General features: G+C 35.0%; 1 long non-coding RNA gene across 2 annotated transcripts in view; it reads right to left on the reverse strand.

The window, feature by feature from the left end:
* Window positions 1–6,097: 6,097 nt before the first annotated feature.
* Window positions 6,098–17,771, reverse strand: part of LOC118684049 (uncharacterized) — a 101,932-nt gene continuing 90,258 nt past the window's right edge. For both annotated transcript variants that reach the window (XR_008508949.1, XR_004979767.1), the window contains exons 2-3: window positions 8,540–8,592; window positions 6,098–7,839 (exon numbers count right to left, since the gene is read on the reverse strand). This is a non-coding gene — a long non-coding RNA (uncharacterized LOC118684049). The remainder of the gene's footprint in view (window positions 7,840–8,539; window positions 8,593–17,771) is intronic.

A 17,771-nucleotide genomic window follows, 5' to 3' on the forward strand; every position in this document is an offset into this window, starting at 1 on the left:
CTGGGTTACAGTTTTGATTAAACCTAATTACAAGGAGTAAAAAACCAATGGTATAAAATTATATTTTACTTTAAATTAATTAAATTAAATTTAATTTAAATGAGGATTCAGGATGTAACTGTATCTACAGAGTCATATGAATCAGACTCCTACTAGGTGCTATATTTTTATCACCAGGAAAATACAGAATGGGTGTATTGGAAATAATAACGTACTTTGGAAAGGCTCAAAGAATTCATTGAAAAAATAGAAATAAGAAAAAGTTCTTGGAAATACTACAGCCCTTAAGGGAGTTTTTCTGTGTTTCTTTTTGGTTTCTTATCGAAATTTAACTTTTTATGTTAATCAGTGGTTTTGAGTGTGGAATGTTCAGGTATAGTAGGATGTTACTTAGAATTCATATTCATAACGTACTTTGATTTTCATGGAGACTAATGTTGTCTTTCTCAGGTGGAATGTAAGATTTGTCTCAGAGAAATGTGTTTGGATCTGTGGGACTAAACATGAACTTCAGTTGTCCCTTACATGGAGTTACCATGAGCCCTCGATACAACTGTCATGTATGTGCGCATATAGGTAGTATAAGACTTAAATAGGTGTTAATATATGGCAAAAACAATATTTCTGAATAATCTGGTGACTAGGAGGATGTTGTTTTTACATGGTCATCATTGCTGAGCAGGAATTTCGGTTTCTGTAGAGCTGTTTGCAGACTGCATGCCAATATTGTATTTTCTTTGTTCTTGTCTGAATATTTTCAGGTTTTGAAAGATTTATGTTGAATTTTTTTGTAGAAAATCACAGGAGTAGCCTTATTAGCAGTTCTTGGTGGGTGCTTTATCTCCTGACTTTTATAGATCTTCTGCACACTGAGAACAAACAGCAAAAGAATACAGAGTATCTCATCCTTTTCCAGTGAGATGCATGCTCTGGGGAAGTTATTAATAGAGAAAAAAATAATGATTACATGATTTGTGATGACTTATTATAAGAAATAATGTTTTAAATTAAGTGTCTACTATCTGCATAATACTTCCCACTTTTGAGGGATACTTGCTTTATCCAGACTTGTGAATGGCCCATTAAATTTGCGCAAAAAGGTGTTGTGAACATAAAAAATATAATCAGTTTTAAGAATTTTCAGATGAATTAATGGTTCCCATAGTCATTAATTAGCTTCTGTAGTAGGTAGTGCCTAAATAACTGGCTGGAGGAAAAAGAAAATGAATAGGCAATGAAGGATGGTTTTTAAGCCTCCATGTTAACTTCTGGCAGAAACTTTCAATGAAGCCAGATTTGATTTTCATCCATGTTTAACATTGGTGGTCATGTGCTCTGTTTTGTCATAGGCAGCTACCTGAAGAAGGTTTCTGTGCAAATCAACTGCTGAGAGCAATGATTTTCACTGCTCTAACTGCTATTAGTAATATGTTAAGGGTCTCACACTTATCACTTCTCTCCATGTTGGTCTCATAGTCAAGATTTACTATGAAAAGTCTGGAAATAGCTTCTGATCTTTAGAGGAAAATTTTAGAGTAACATTAGTCTCCACTGTAGCCTTTACACTTTTATTGGTTTAGCTTACTAGGTCAAAGGACTAAAAATATTGTCCAAAAAATAGAGATTTATTTTTTCTATTGCTCTTGGTTTTTTTTCTTTGCATTAGGTACTCCCTAACTCTATGAGTAGGGTCACCAGCTTGTCCGACAATATTAGACCATTCAACACCTCCCAGGTTTAAACTAGATTCTTTAGTTGCCCTGAAATATCCATCTTCATTTTTTTTATTATCATGATCCATCAAAAAAAGATTATGGAAAATATTCAAAGGTAAATTGCAATTCCTCGTGTGAAATTTATTTTTATCATTACTGGGAAAGTAAATAAAAACCACAGTATATTTCCATAAATAAATTCTAGGAAAATCAGCATCTGCCTTCAAGCATGTAAGAATATTTTCCTGTTAATACATTCATCAGAAGTTATTCATATAACTTCATGTAAATTAAGCAAATTTAATTGTGTTTTATATATATCCCAGTGTGAGTCTATTTGTTTAAAATACAATTTTCATTTCAATGCCTGTACAGCAAAATATTATAAAGCAAGGAGGAAGAGATAACTTTGTTTTCTCTTCTATATGGCTACTTTATTAGCTATAATTGAATGTGCAAGCTAATTAAATTTTCCCATTTATTTAAAATTCTGTTATAACTCCAGATCTATACTTTGTTCATAGATATGTGAATGGGTCTGTTTGAAAGCCTGTATATGGTTTCCTAAAGTTGGTAAATACACCATTTCTTACTGCTCCCCATTTCTTGAACAATATCTTGCCAGAGATCTGCGATTACGATCCTAACTATGACAAGATTGGAAAATCATCAGGTGGGGTTAATTTGCATAACTCAATTGAACCCCATGGAGCTGTGCTGATTTATGTTGACTGAGGATATGGTTTCACATTTGCAATTCTATGTCTAATATTAATTTCTAGTTAACAAAAATTAGGCTTTTCTGAACACAAAATTATGGATTCTCATTTTATTGTGTATTGAGTTTTCATGGCCAGGTTTTGCTAGTGGGGCAAGTTGTGGGAGTTTGGCAGAGTAGTTTCCATGTCTGACAGCCAATACAAGGTGATTTAAGACAGACCCAAAGCTTGCCAAGGCCAAGCCGATCAAAGATGGTAGTAATGCCTCTGTGATAACATATTTAAGAAGGGAAAAAAAAGGATTATGACACAGAAATGACAGAGGTCAGAGAAGAGTGAGAATATGTGTGAGCATACAGACAACAAGGCCAGGGAGAAAGGAAGGGAAAGAGGGGCTCCAGGTGCTAAGATTCCACTGCAGCCTGTGAAGAAGATAATGATGAGGCAGCTGGCCCCATGCAGCCCATGAAGGACCATGGTGGATGACTGAAAGTAGGCTGTGACACTGTGGGAAGACCACATTTTAGCAAGGTCCTGTTAAGACCCAGAGACCTATGAAAAGAGAAGCCCACACTGGAGCTGGTGTCTTGGTAGACTTGTGACTCCATGGGGGACCAACGCCGGAGCAGTTCATGAAGTCTGTGGAAAGGACTCACACTGGAGAAGTACATGAAGTACTGGACCCCACACTGGAGCAGGGACTCCTCCCCTTGAGAAGGAAGCAGCAAAAGAAACATGATCTGACTATAATGCCCATTCCTCATCTTCTGTGCCTCTCAGGAGGGTGGCCAGTAGAGCCTGTGAATGAGGGAGAGGCAGGGAGAAGATATTTTTAAGATCTGTTTTTTACTTCTCATTATTCTAGTCTGATTTGTTTGATTATTAATTAAATTCATTTCCAAAAGTTGAGTTTGTTTTACCTATGACAGTAATGAGTGAGTAATCTCTCCCTATCCTTATCTGAACTGTCAAGTCTTTCATTATATATTTTCTCCCCTGTTCAGCTGCAGAGGGGAGTGATTGTGCAGGTTTGATGGGCATGTGGCACCCAGCCAGGGTAAACCCACCACATTCTTATTGATCTAAAGCTAGAATAATGTGAATTACTTCAGTCCTTATGTAACTGAACAAAATCTACCCATATGCATTGAGCAGAATAACAAGACACATGAAATCATCCTCGGGAAATGATTATTAGTGTAATTTCTTTTTGTTTGTTTAAATAAAAGCTACCAACAGGATTGCATGTTCTGCGGTGTGGGGTTATTCAGCTTTTAGCAAGCCAGCTGCGTGGAGTCAAGAGCTCCTTCAGAGAGCCCAAAGAGAAGAAAAAAGCAGCAACCTCTCAGTGAACATGAGTGCCCTTCGGCTAAAGTGTATATAAATTCTATTATCTGATATCTTTCTTCTTTTAAAATTTTAATTGAACATGGACATAAAACAAATGTGAATATTTACTCTGGTATCTGGGAAATTTTTCTAAACATCTAAGTCTCCACATTTAGCTTATAATAGAAGTAGCATGCTCTGTCCTTTTTGATGATAATGCCACAGGAAACAAAACCAAGCTGAGAAACAATATAAATGCACTGTTGGAGTCTTGTTCAATGTTATGTGTTATTTTCTTAACTCTGAGAGTTGGAGGGTACGGAAATAAAAGCTTTTAGCAGAACAGCCCATATGGTGAATTCATAATGTGTGATCAGGACAAAACAATTACTATGACTAGTCCATGAGTGTATGTTTCAGTGATTTTAATTAGAGATAAGAATATTTTCATACCCTCAGATGCATGTCATGATTTTTGTCTTGCTTTACCAAAGTCTGCCCTTCTATTTCTAAGGGCAGTTACAGAATCACTGAATCACAGTAATGAAGAAGAGTGGACTAGTAAGGAGAGTAAAACACTGCATGCTTTGCATATTTCATTAATGCTATCAGATCTATTGCTCTTTTGATGAGAAACTCATGAAGTGACACAATTACAGTCACAGGCTTCTATTAATATATGAAATAATTCCTGCAAAAGTCAGAAATAATTTTTTCAAGGTCTTTATCTGTGGTTTTCACATGTCTTTGAACTTATTATCTGCAGAGATGCTGCAAAAAAACCCAGAGGTCTTTCCCATTAATTAAGAAGGTTGGATGCCTGTTGGAGCCTGAGTTCCTCTTTTAAGGAAACAAGGTAGGATACATGGTAGTTGCATTCAGTCCTAACCATGCTGTGGAGGTTAAAAATGGATAAGGCTGGATTCAGAAGTGGCTAAAACACCTGCATTCTGGAAATGAGGTTTAGACAGAAAACAGAATCTGTGTTATAGATAATGTTGTTAAAGGAGAGTTGTTCAGGCCAGCCCATCATGAATAGTAATGAGATATAGACTGCTGAGACAGACAGTTGCTACTTATTGCCAGTGATATATAGAGAGAGAATGTATCAAGTAAAATCCCGCAAGCTGTGTGTGTTGCTATATATGTTCCAAGTCTGTAGAGTATGCAAAGTCAGGGGTTTCTGACACTGCAAAATTCATCAAGCAGTCTGTGCCACTGAGATGTACAGTTCTGTGCCACAGAACTGTAGCCACAGAGATGCTAAGAACATCATCATTACCAGGAAGCTACCTTGTAAGGAATAAAAACCAAAAAGACCCCAAAGTCCAACAACCAAAAAACCCCAACTTTTAGTAGGATATAAAGACTTTTTTCCTTGGCGTGCTGCTGTACTGACCAGATTTTAAGTAATGTATGGTCTGTGACTTGTAATAAAGTCGTAGTCAGTTATAAATGTGCAGCAATTTTTCAATGAGCTCTTGATCATTTGTCTCAGATAATGCATTTTTAAAGGTACTTAGTGTGGGTAGAAAGGATTGTAAATGAACACTTCACAATATAAATCTTGACTTACTATACAACAGCAATAAGAACTCAAGATGTCTGTACAAGATGGATACTAATAGCATGTTCCCAGTGCATATACTTAGCCCTGAAATAAAACTACATGAATTCACGTGTCTACTGATTGCTAAAGCTTTGTCTTCTATTTTCATGTTTCTTATTTTGTTCCATTTCTTTTATTTTTATTTTTAATTTTTCTCCTCTGATGTTGCTATCACAAATTCCATAGGCATGTGGTCTCATAATTTTTTTCTGATTTTGAGAAAACTACAGTCCCCATCCCACACAAGAAATGAATTTGCAAAGAAAGCCAACAAAATCAGGCAATACCTTTGTTCCTACTGATTACTTTTTTATACATGGGTCCCCATACCATTTGTTTTGGAATGAGTGTGTTCTGAAGACCTGTAGAAAAACGGAGAAAAAATTCTTTGCAGGGAAACCCATGAGTTTTTCCAGCTTAACTTCTTGATTGATAAGTATGTAATTTCAGAGCTAGATGAGGTTGTTCTGAGTCTTGTACAACTGTGTTTTGAGCAGCCTGAGGAATGAAGATTCCATAGAAATTTAGTTCCACAATCATTTTGTGAGATGATATCCCATGTGGGCCAACATGCTTATAATTTCTGTGGGAGTTATGTGTTGGAATTGTTTCTTAACAATCAACATGGTGTTGCGACCTGCACCTGAAGGCACGGGGTTGCTGGAGTTCTTGTTAATAGATCACTTGGAGAAAAATAGAGTGAAACAACACTGACAGACCTGTACTTTTATATATGTATATATAGTTTTATTTCAGAACAATTTGATTGAAATAGAAAGCAGGTATGTAACTGTTTTATTTATCATATAGCAACATAGAAGTATAAAAATATTGCTTAAGAAAATACATAGGAGAAAGAAAGAAAGAGAAAGAAAGGATAAAAGTAGAAAGTGAAGAGGAAGATGTCACCACCCATGTAAGCAGTGATGAGACTCAAATGTGACAGTTTTGAGGTCCATTGATTGAAGTGATGGGTGCAATCTTTATCTCTTGGGGGTGGGGGAAGCCCATGAAACACAAAGTTCAATGGTTTGACCTACATTCAGGTTTGGGTGGGAATGCTCAGGTACCTCCCATGAGCAGATAAACTTTTACACTGCCTTTTACAACACTGTGGATTGTGCAAAGTTCTATGGTGGAAGGCCCCAGAAATGAGCCTGGGGGTGTTTCAGTGGTCTCTGGTGGCTTATAGCACTTTTCAATGACATGACTGCTGTTTTGCCCTGCTTCTCTCACTTTAGTAGAGTCAGCAGTGCCTATCAGAGGGTAAATGGCATGAGAGAAGCATCACACTACCTCAGAAGAATCTGCATCTTATTGATCTTTTTCCTTATCTGGCCAGAAAACAGCTTGTTTAAGGCATTAGTTGCAGGCTATCAAGTACACAATAATTCTGGGGCTCAGTCATTTTGTATATAAAAAATGAGTTCATCATGCTTATCCTTTGGTAGTGGGTGTTGACCCCTTTGTTTCATGTGGATCAGAATTTTTATCACCACACAGCCAAGCCTCTCCTCTTCCCCTTCAGTTTGGGGGTGCAAACCTGGCCTCAGCAAAGTAGCTGCTGCTTTTGCAAATAGCCAGTTGTTTGAGTCATTAGCCTTTGACATTTCAGCCTCTCATATATGGTACATAGTTGTGATTTTTGATCTGACATAACTATAGCTCACAGGTAAAATTTTTCACTCACCTTGATTGCATAAATTAGTTTCAGTTTTAATTGCTTCACACTAGAAACAGCTTTTGAACACTGCAGAGATTTAACCTTTGCAATTTTGAAGATTTACTTAATTTGCCTCTATTCATGCCTATTTACTCTTTGCTCAGTAATAATCATGAAAACAAAGAGGGTAAAGATAGGAGCATTTTTTTGCATTTCATGACAAATTGTATACAGTATGCTCTAATTATTCTTTCAGCATGCCACCTGTGAGGGGTTCAACACTCTGGAAAAGGCATGAGGCCCTCCCATTGCTCTTCACCCAAAGACCTTCTTCTTTTTATAATTTCTGCTACAGCATACAAGATCTGGAATGTTCTCCTGCTCATACTGCAGGAAGAATGCTGTCACTTACAGAATCGATAGTCTGGGAAAATATTTTGGTCCCCTCTCTAGTTACTTTCTTCAGAAACTGGTCAAAGGAATCCCACAGTAGCAACAAATAGGTGCTCTGACTCACCACAACACACATACAAATTGCAGATACAGTAGTACAACCTGTCACCTGTGGGCTAGCTTTATAAAATACAGTGTGTCAATTTAGCTCTACATCTATTACAAAGATATCACCTTATCTTAGTTTAAGAAACTGTTGATCACATCTTCCCCATCTCCAGAAAGAAATCTGAAGTCCAATGCATTTTCCTGGGTCCTGGTACTCTTCTTAGATGATGTTAGGCCAGGACTGAGCAGCTTGTTAATTTCTTCTCTGCATCATCCTTCCACAGCAGTCATTTCTTGTGTAACCTGTGAGGGGATGTGCAAAACTGGTTACTTTTTCCAATCACAGGTATCTGGTTGCCCACTACAGATTGAAGTAATTTCTTGCTTTACATTCCTTTTCACGTGTGATAACTTTCATGACATCCTAAATCTAGTTTAAGTTATTGTTAAACTGGGTTGGAGATGAACAGTGCATTTGTGGGTGAGGGATCAACTATTCATCATTTCCTCCCTTTCAATTTTAACTGGACAGATGGTTTTACAAGACCCTCAACTCTACTTGCGTTACAATACCTCCCACTGCTTCTGTAAAGTGTTTGTAATTCAATATGTGTGGCAAAATAACTTCAGGTCTCTTCCTGCACAATCAATGCCCTAGATACTAAGGAACCGGGCTCAAAAGTGACTCGAGAAATCTAAAAAAAATTTTTACGTGGGCATTCAACCTAAATACAGAATCAGAATTAACCAAATTTCACACAGCCCTAACTTCATATTTTAAAATAATTGTTTGATATTCATTTTTCCATTTCCCCTACAAATTATCAGCTGACAGTTTTTGTGGATTTTTCTCTTCATTCTTGAATTTGGTCTAACTGATGCAGTGTCTGTTTTCAAAAATCTGCCAAACTTCAAAAACTGCTGATGTTATTAAAAAACCCTGCCTAGAAAATATTCCTTGTGCAAACATAAACCATGAAAGAAATACTAGGATCATTCTTACCTGTTTGTCTCCATTCTGGAACTCATGCTGCCTTTTGTATTACAGGTTCCATTCTGTACAATAAAGCATAACATATTAGCTCTTTGTTCTTTGGTTGGGGTTTTGTTGTTTTTGTTTGCTTTTGGGTTTAATTTCTTAAAATCTGGCCATAAATTAAACTCCATACATCATTCTTTCTGAGTCTCTGTTATTTAGAATAGGAAATTTCTCTTTCCTGCACTATTTTCATTTGAAGTTGATACTACAATACATAATCGCAAAGATTATCCAAAAAATGGAGAGCAATTTTTTTGAAAATTAAATCTGAAACTATATATTATGGTCTTATATGCTTCTTTTAATTAATTCTTTTCAGTAATCAATTTGCATTAATCATTTAATCGCTCAAAATAAAATTTATTAATAATTTAAATACCAAAAATATATCTCTCGAATTTCTTGCTATAATTTCCTATATTTATGTAACATATAAATTGATGTATTATAGTTGTAAAAGGCTGTAAAAAACTGTTCAACCTCTTAATATTTGGAGCAGGATTTGCTACAAGATAAAATTTCAGCAGTGGAGCAGTTTCATCCTTTACCATTTTTAGGAAGAAGAAGCATATTTGCAGAAAGAGATTAGGGAGAGCACAGGTAGAATCAGGCAAGCAGAAATGACTGAGGAGTGTCAGGTTTCCACAAGCAGAGGATACCAAAGGCAGTAAGACAGAGGTAAATTGTAGATGAACAGAAAATGAGAATGGGAGCATTTATCAAATCTCTAACCTGCGCAAGATTGCAAGTAAGAAATTAATATAAGGAAAAGTAAAGATGGGGCAAATAGCAGAATAACAGCAAACAAGCAAGCATACTGTTCTTTCCTTGCAGTACTGGACCACAGAAATACATAAAAATACAATAATACTTGTTATTGTAAAAGACAATAAAAACCCCTCTGCAATAAGCAACTATATTTGGTGTTGATGAGATGGGTTCATAGAACTTAGAATTACATAACTCTTATCTTCTCAGCATCTTCTGGATGAGAATACGAGGTACTTTGAAGGAAAATAGAGAAAAACTCAAGAACACAGCTTATCCTTGCAAATTTCTTTCTGATATTTCCATTGGTAATATAGTCTTGTTCTAGTATTGTCTTTTGTTCTCACAGTAGTAAATGTAATTCATAATGAGGAATAGCAGGGAAAATACTGTAGTTTTAAGAAAATACAAACACAGAGAATGGCTTTCCTTCCATCTAATTTTTTTACTAATACCAATATCTGGTATAAATATTTGTTTTCCAATACAGGCTATAGTACTGAAGTTTTGAACACCATCAGAACAAATTTGATTTAATTCTTTTCTCTTCAGGATTGTACACAACTATTTTTTAAAAAACATCGGCAAAAAAGATCTACATTATATTTGATAATTTTGGGCATCCAATAGGTAGATGTGTGCATACGAAATAGGTGATTTAAGTGTGGACTTATTTCTCCATACTTATTAAAATTTGTCTTTACCGTTGCTACTTCATTTGCATCATTTTTGACAAATATAATTTGAAATTACAAGGAGTTTACAAGAATGAACAGTATATGAAGGCATAAATACCTTGTAAAGAATCCACTATGAAAGAACTTAAAAAATGAATAACTATGTGCTGCATACTTTGGGATACAAAATAACTGAAACAAGAAAAGCAACAGCTGAACACAACACTATTTTCTCTCAAAACTTTTATTCTAGGTTTGTAAATGCTACAATGAAATATATAAAATGTAAATATATCTTACATAAAATAAGATACAGGTCTCTCAAGATGGGCTTTATCCTGAGATTCAGATACTAGAATTAATTGTGTCTACAATATAGCTGTTAGTAACATTTTGTGAACTCTGCACTTTTGTTTTTGGATTACGAATTGAACTTTTATTTAATCTTACTTTTAAATGGGGTTGGTCATGACCTTCAAAATGTCAATTGATGTTTGCACTGCAGTTTTAACAAAGGCCATTTGAGGACTAAGCTGAAGACATTTATCATTACTCTAGGTGGTGATGGAAGTGAATTACCCTGAGTACAAACACACTTCAATCACTTAAAAATGGAAAAATATAAATGGAAAAGAAAAAGAAGTCTCTGACCAAGGATATATTTTGATGTAGGAGTTGTCTATATATGATCATGCAGTCCTCATCCTACAGATCATGGTCTTACATACAGATTCTGAGTCAGCACACCTTTTCAGGCATATATTTACACTACCCTGCTGCCTCACAGCTACCCAGATTATTCTTATTTTAAGGACCATAGTTCAAGATAAAATATACATATTTTTTATGTATTTTACATATACATACATAAATATATTATGAGCTTGAAGCAATATTCTTTGGAGCCACATTACATATCAGGATGATTTTCACAAAAAAACTGCAACAATTTATCAGATATGGAGTATCCTGGTACAGATCAAGAAAATGCTGAAACACTTTGTTTCAGCTGAGATCCTCATTTGTGTTTGACAATTTTGCACAGGTCTAAGGCTGCATTAGTTAGCATAAATTAGCCTAAATTAGCATAAGAACTTAAGTTAGATTAAGTAGTAATACTATAAGGAAAACACATGAAATGTAAATAATGATAAAATAAGAACGCTTAAGAGGCGCTGAATGTTCCACAGCTGACATTTAGATGTATTTAAACACAGAATGAACAAATTGGACTAGTTAGCACTAGTTTGACTTCAGATTATCAGAATGAAGAGCATTTTCTTGAAACATTTATATTCAGATAGCTTCACATTAGTGATTTTATGATAACAGTATGTCTGACATAGAACAGTGAGATTTGGTATTTGTGTTCAGAACACAAGGCTGATCAAATCAGTTTTGCAAATAATGTTTATATGTAATTTCACCAAGTTTTTTTTTTAGTGAATGTGCATATTAAACAAACTTGTAATAGTTTACTTTTTTTAAAAATTGTTATACAGCTCACAAACTGATTTATTTTAGCATTTCAGTTCCTTGAAATAAGTTCAGCTATTATTGTTCAAAATTCTGACTTCGTGTTACCTCTGCACAACCAAATTCCTTCCTTTTCCTTTTATCAGCTTAATCTCTTCTAGCACTCAATTTTCTGTTGTCAGATGTTTTGTTATTACTCTCTGAGATTTAACAGGGAATTTGATGTCCCCAGTAATACATCTGATGTATCTTTTTTTCTAATAAAATCATCAGAATTTATATATTCCAATTCATTTGTACATGGCTGATGAATTGAACCTTTGGTAGAATAACAGTGTGTTTAACACCACTGAGCAGACACCAAAAGGTAACATGGCCTACAAATTCAGTAACAGAAGGGCTTGAGTGGGAAGATGTAAGTAGAAATATTGTGAGTATTGTGTCTGAAATGAGCTGTAGACAAGATGTCTAATCAAGAGAGAAACTGGCTAAACTGTGAAAAAAGAGAAAACAGAGAACTAACCCAAATTCAAAGTTCTTACTACAGAAATGGTCTTTACACCCATACTTGCTTAAAACCCTTTACGGGTGTCATCTAACTACAGTCTTGTTCCTGTTCTGGAAAATCTAACTTATTTATGTCAGTTCTCATTAATATCTCCATCAAATATCCTTTAAGTCACAGCTGACAATGGGGAAAAATGGGACTCAATTAGATATTTTTGTCTTGGCAGTGGGAGAGAAAGGGTAAAAATCCAAATTGCACCTGAACCTCTTTTAAGTTTAGAGCTGCTGTATTTTTTTAAAATATTTTTCCTCAGCAATTTAGAGAAAGTAGTGAATAACAAAAAGACACAGTGAAGTTTTCATGACAATTTTGCTTTTGGAAGAGCCAGAGCAAGAAGATCTGAGGTTGACTTCTGGGAGCTGGTAAGCTTGATGAATTTTGAATTTGTGCAACCATTTATGCAACATGCAACTTTTAGAGAGAGTGTAATAAATGGATAATTTGAGTTGGGAGTGGGAATCTCTAAGAGTATATAATTCACCCTCCACTCTTTATACTTTTAGGTATGTCTAAAAGTATATATGAATCAGAGGTATAAGTCGCCTTCAACACCAGTATTCTATTAACTTATGCAAGAGATATTGCAAAGGAACAGAGCATCTTCAGGGGTGGCAGAACATGTCTGTAGCAGTAATTTTGGTAACAGTTTGAGTTGACTGCTGATTTTGTGGCAGTGAAAATTACCAAATAAATCTTTTTGATGTTGAAAGGCAGAACTATTAGTCCTAACCCATGCTGGCAACAATAGAGTAGGGAAACATAGGTGGGAAATTTAGGGGTGAAATTCAGGTTGCTATGGTTCTGACCAGCAGGGAGTCCAAGTCTCTTGTCAACAAGGCATCTCTTATGTAATACTGCTGGCTGCATATGCAAAACCTAAAGAAACTGCATGGGACAGATGTATTTCCCATTAACTAGAAGAAAACCAACCTGAATAAAAATATTATGCAGTATTATTTTCAGTAAAAACAGAGGGAAAACCAACAGGCATGGAGGAGTATTTGGACTTGATGTAGACAAAATCTTTTTACATGAAGACAGGAAGCATATATATAGAAAAGCAGCTCTATTACTCCAGGTACAGAGCCCTGCTTGTGTCCCTGGGGCCTTTGGGCCATCAACACAAGACTCTTGAGTGCAAGCTGTGGGTGCTGTCCCTGAGCTTACAGGGGGATGACAGCCAGATTTACTAGAGGAATTGATTAAGTAATTGAAAAAAAAAATTATGGTGATTTTTCATAACAGAGAAAGATAACAGAAAGATCTCTCAGGATGCCTGGTATAATTTTTTTTTTTCAGTATGTTCATTATTAGCCTGGAAAAAGCTAAGGGCTGCATCTGTGAGCTTGTTTCTGTGTGATGGAGAGCATTGAATGCAATTTTTATTTTATTAAGGCTTGTCATAACTTAATATTAAAGTTATCTGATGAAGTACAGATTTGATATGTAGAGAGTGAGGGGGATTGAAAATTTAACTGACTCATCTGGGGTTAGGTGGGTTGGACTATATAGTCTCCAGAGGACTCCTGACTTCCACAATTGTGTTGAATAATGACTAAGATTCTGTCAAGATAATGTCAATTTTGTTTACATAATGACTAAGATTATGAAGATATTATGGTGTTTTCTGTTGCCACAAGGCAATATAGAGTCAGGTAACCTCAAGAAGAGATCTAGGCTACTCTGTGACATAAAAACTGAGGTTGAGTGAGATGGGAATAGCACGTTGTTAATAATTTCTCTATCTCCCCCATATATACACATGGTCTGTAAATAACACACGCATGACAGTAGAAGTGTTAGCACCAGGTCTCGAAAAATCAGATTATTCACTCCAGCTTGTTAATTTCTCCAAATACTGAGAGATGTGCAACAGTTTCAATGTCACCTTGGCCCTTTGGCATGATGGCAGTTGTGCATGGAGGTGTGTGGGCTGTGTGAATGCATGGAGACTTATTTTAATTATTCATTACTTCTCAAGTTTGATAGCTGGTGTGAGCTGCCAATGATGACTTTAAAAAAGTTAGATTTTGGTTAGATTTTCTATTTTTTTTTCTAGTTTCTACTCAGGTGAGGTCTAAATATGATCAAAGACTGGGACAAGGTTCACATGAGCTGTTACCTTTGGGAAGTATCTTTCTTTATTTCATTTCCAATGAGCTTGACAAGCACTTGTCTACTGGTCGTGTCCTCATGTGTAATTCACACATATTGCAAAAATACTTCTGAGACAGTAACTTCAATAGAATTGCTTTGAATATGTTTGAAGTTCAGTGTGATTAGGCTGGAAAATTACAGCATCATCAGTCTTGGGACTGCAGAATTACTGCTGTTAATATACTGATTCAAACTAGGACTGAAAAAGGTCATTTCCAACTTTGTGGAGCAGCATACAGAGAACTAACACATTAGCAGAAATTGGAAAAAAAACCAAACAAAACCCTTCAGTCAAAGGATTATTTATTTATTTATATATATTTCTTTGACTCATCTAGGAATCTGGAAATGGATTATAGCCCTCTATTGTGATACAATTAGGCACATATTATACAGGACTTCTAGTTATTTGGGTTACTTTTGGTTTGTTACATGATGGCAGAAAGAGTGCAACATTTTCAATAATACATTTTTTCCCCCCAAACAACCAAAACACTGTCTTTGACCATTTATTCTGAGCTTTTGTAACAGACACATACTCAGAGGGACAACCTGACTCTTCTAAAACTTCTAGAAAAATTAAAGAACAAAGCAACAGGGTTCTTATCTTAGTGCCACTGTCTCTGACATGAAAATGAATATTCAGGTGATGATTGTAAGCTTATGATCATGGTCAAAGGAAAAAGAAAATATTAACTATAATAAATCACAGACAGAATTACTTGACAATAAAAAGAAACATTTTTGACTTAAAAATCAGTTCTGGATTTCTTAGATATATTTCTTTTGTTTCACATGTGAGATTTCCAAAACATATGCTGAATGTAGAGGAGACATACAGCAAAATATCCTTTCATTACAAAATTTAATTTTTTTAAAATTCAATTTTTACTTGGTTATCAAACCTAGATATCCTATGTGCTTATCTCTCATTTTAAGCCTGTCCTGATGAGAATTAGCTAAACAAAGCATCTCAAATTGAGCTATGAAATTTACATGTTTGGAAGTGTGACTGCCAGAGCCTTGGGAATGGTCAGACTGGGAAGTTTCCTTAACACTTGAGAAAACTAAGGGTTTCTCTACCTTTAGAAGATCAAGGGGGATTTTTTTTCTTTTTTTTTTTTCCTTTTGCAGCTACCTAGTAGAACATCATAGTGGTGACAGGAAGACTTTTGTCCTAGGTGGACAGCAGAAAGATGAGACAATGAACAAAAATCTAAAAAACCTGGGAAATTCTGTCTGTTCAGAAAATCTCTCTCACCGTGGAAGTGATAAGTGTTAGAGGAAGTTTTTAGAGAAAGTGTGGAATTTGTGCCATTGGAGATTGTTAAAAGTCAACTAGAAGGCCTTAATGGTATTAGAGAATATTAAGGAACGCCTTGGTGCTATTACAACAATTAAGTGATATTTAATGAGTATTGCATCAGTGTGAAAGCAGTCCATGAATAAACACATGGATAAAACTATAGAATTTTATTCTTTTTTATCTTTTTTTTTTTTTTTTTAATCCGGTAATTATCTGGGGGTTATTGTTTTTGCATGTTACAAAAAAAATTATCCAGGCTTTTCCTTTAAAACAACATCTTGTTTTAGTGCTTCATTAAATATCACAACTCACACTTAGATTTTAAAAAAAAAGATTTCAGAAAGAGAAAGGAGGTTTTATAGCTAAAATTCAGGTTTACCTACACTTAACTTGGCAGAGTAATTACTTTAAAAAACAAATGACTTGGAATTTATACTAAAATATCAGAGAACAGAAAAAAAAGGGTAAAAACATTTTTAATGCCACATAAGATGATGAAAAATATAGGAAAGAGAAACTGTTTTTTTCCCATATGAAGGCTTCAGGTGGTCATGGCAACAAGAATATAAACCAAAAAACAAACAGAAGAATAAAAGCTCTATTAGCTAGGGAAGCTGAAACACATTCAGGATTTAATATCAAGAAAGTATGTAAAAATTAGTCCACACTTACTGGAAAATCTGGAATAGTATCTTAGAACACTTAATTTCCTGTTATAAGAGCCCTTGTATCTCACTCGTGAGTAAATAACTTTCATCAGCATTTCTAGGACGGGAATGATTGTGAATATTTAAACTCAATAGCAATTGAACCTGACCTTAGTTTGGTCAATTTATGGTAGTGATAAGACGTAACTTTTATGGGAGCAGTTACCTGCTACAGCAAAGCAGAGCTCAATGTAATGATAGACTAAGTACGTTAGCCTACTAACTCACTGTTTATACTCTGATTTGAAATGTGAGGTGCAGTATATCTTTGAGAATAGGGAAAAAGGAAAGAAATCTTTTCTATTTCTACCATGAATGAGAATTTTTTCTAAGTTTCATCAACTGTATCAATCAATTACTAATAAATTATAAGGATCAGACTATATTTTCATGTCTTAAACTTGTCCTTTGCAGTTCACAATGAGAACTGAAAAAACAAAAGTGTTTTTGGTAGCACATTTGGTCACATCTTTTGGTCTCACTGTCTGACTATATGCAAAGAATAGGAAAAAGTTGCTCACATTTTGAGCTATTTCATCAAGGAATTGAAGATTGTATGAATCCACAGTAGAAAATGTTGTTATTAAAAGCAAAAAATATTTGGAAACTCCGAATTTAATCACGTGTGGAAATAAAAATGGACACTGTGTGGAATACCTGACACTGACGACAGTCAGTCTATATTAACCATCCCTGGTTCAAAAATGTGTTTACAAAATCTGAGTAAATGTTAATTATTTCAATAACATGGCACATGGCAGCCACAATCTCTAGCCTTAAGAAATATGTTAAGTGGAGATATGAAGGCAGAAAGAGGGTTTACATTTGAAGAAACTTCAGTTGTCTTATGTAAAACACATTATCTGTGATACTCCAGGATGTGTTCTCTTTTCTGTCCAGCTTGTGTAGCATGCTGAAACAGATATGTAAATGAATACACACATACACACACAGAAAGATGTTTCAGGAAAAATCTCAAAATGTTTTTCAAACCCATTCCCTGCCATTATGTGGTTACTCAGGTTAATATAACCTGTCAGAAAGAAGAGGTGCTACCACTAGGCTGTCATAGCCATGGAATCATCAAACTAGTATGTGGCTGGTGCTCTGCTCTGTGGTATTTCAGTCAGTGTGTTTGACATTTCTCAAAAAGCATTCTTACTGAGAACTTTAATTGCTCTTTAGGTGCTTAGCTAAAGCAGAGAACCCATCTGTTACAAGACTTTCAAAGTTTTTTTGAAGGCAAATTAATATTTAATTTATTAATGTGTACTTATTAATATTACTCTATCAATATTAATTTATCTTTTGAATACGTTTTATTCTACACAATTTACAGGCAGGTAATTATCACATTAACTATCAGTTAGGATGTAGCTATAGCTAGACTTAGGAAGTTGGTTAGGCTTTTTCTTGTTTGGTAGATTTTAGGGGGGTTTTTTGTGTGCATATGTGATTTTTGTGTTTGATTGTGCCTTTTTTGTTTGCCTTTCTTTTACTTTTCTGAATCTCTCAATGTAACTTAAGTCCATTTTGC

This window comes from Molothrus ater, chromosome 2 (genome assembly GCF_012460135.2).
Source record: "Molothrus ater isolate BHLD 08-10-18 breed brown headed cowbird chromosome 2, BPBGC_Mater_1.1, whole genome shotgun sequence".
NCBI lineage: Eukaryota > Metazoa > Chordata > Aves > Passeriformes > Icteridae > Molothrus > Molothrus ater.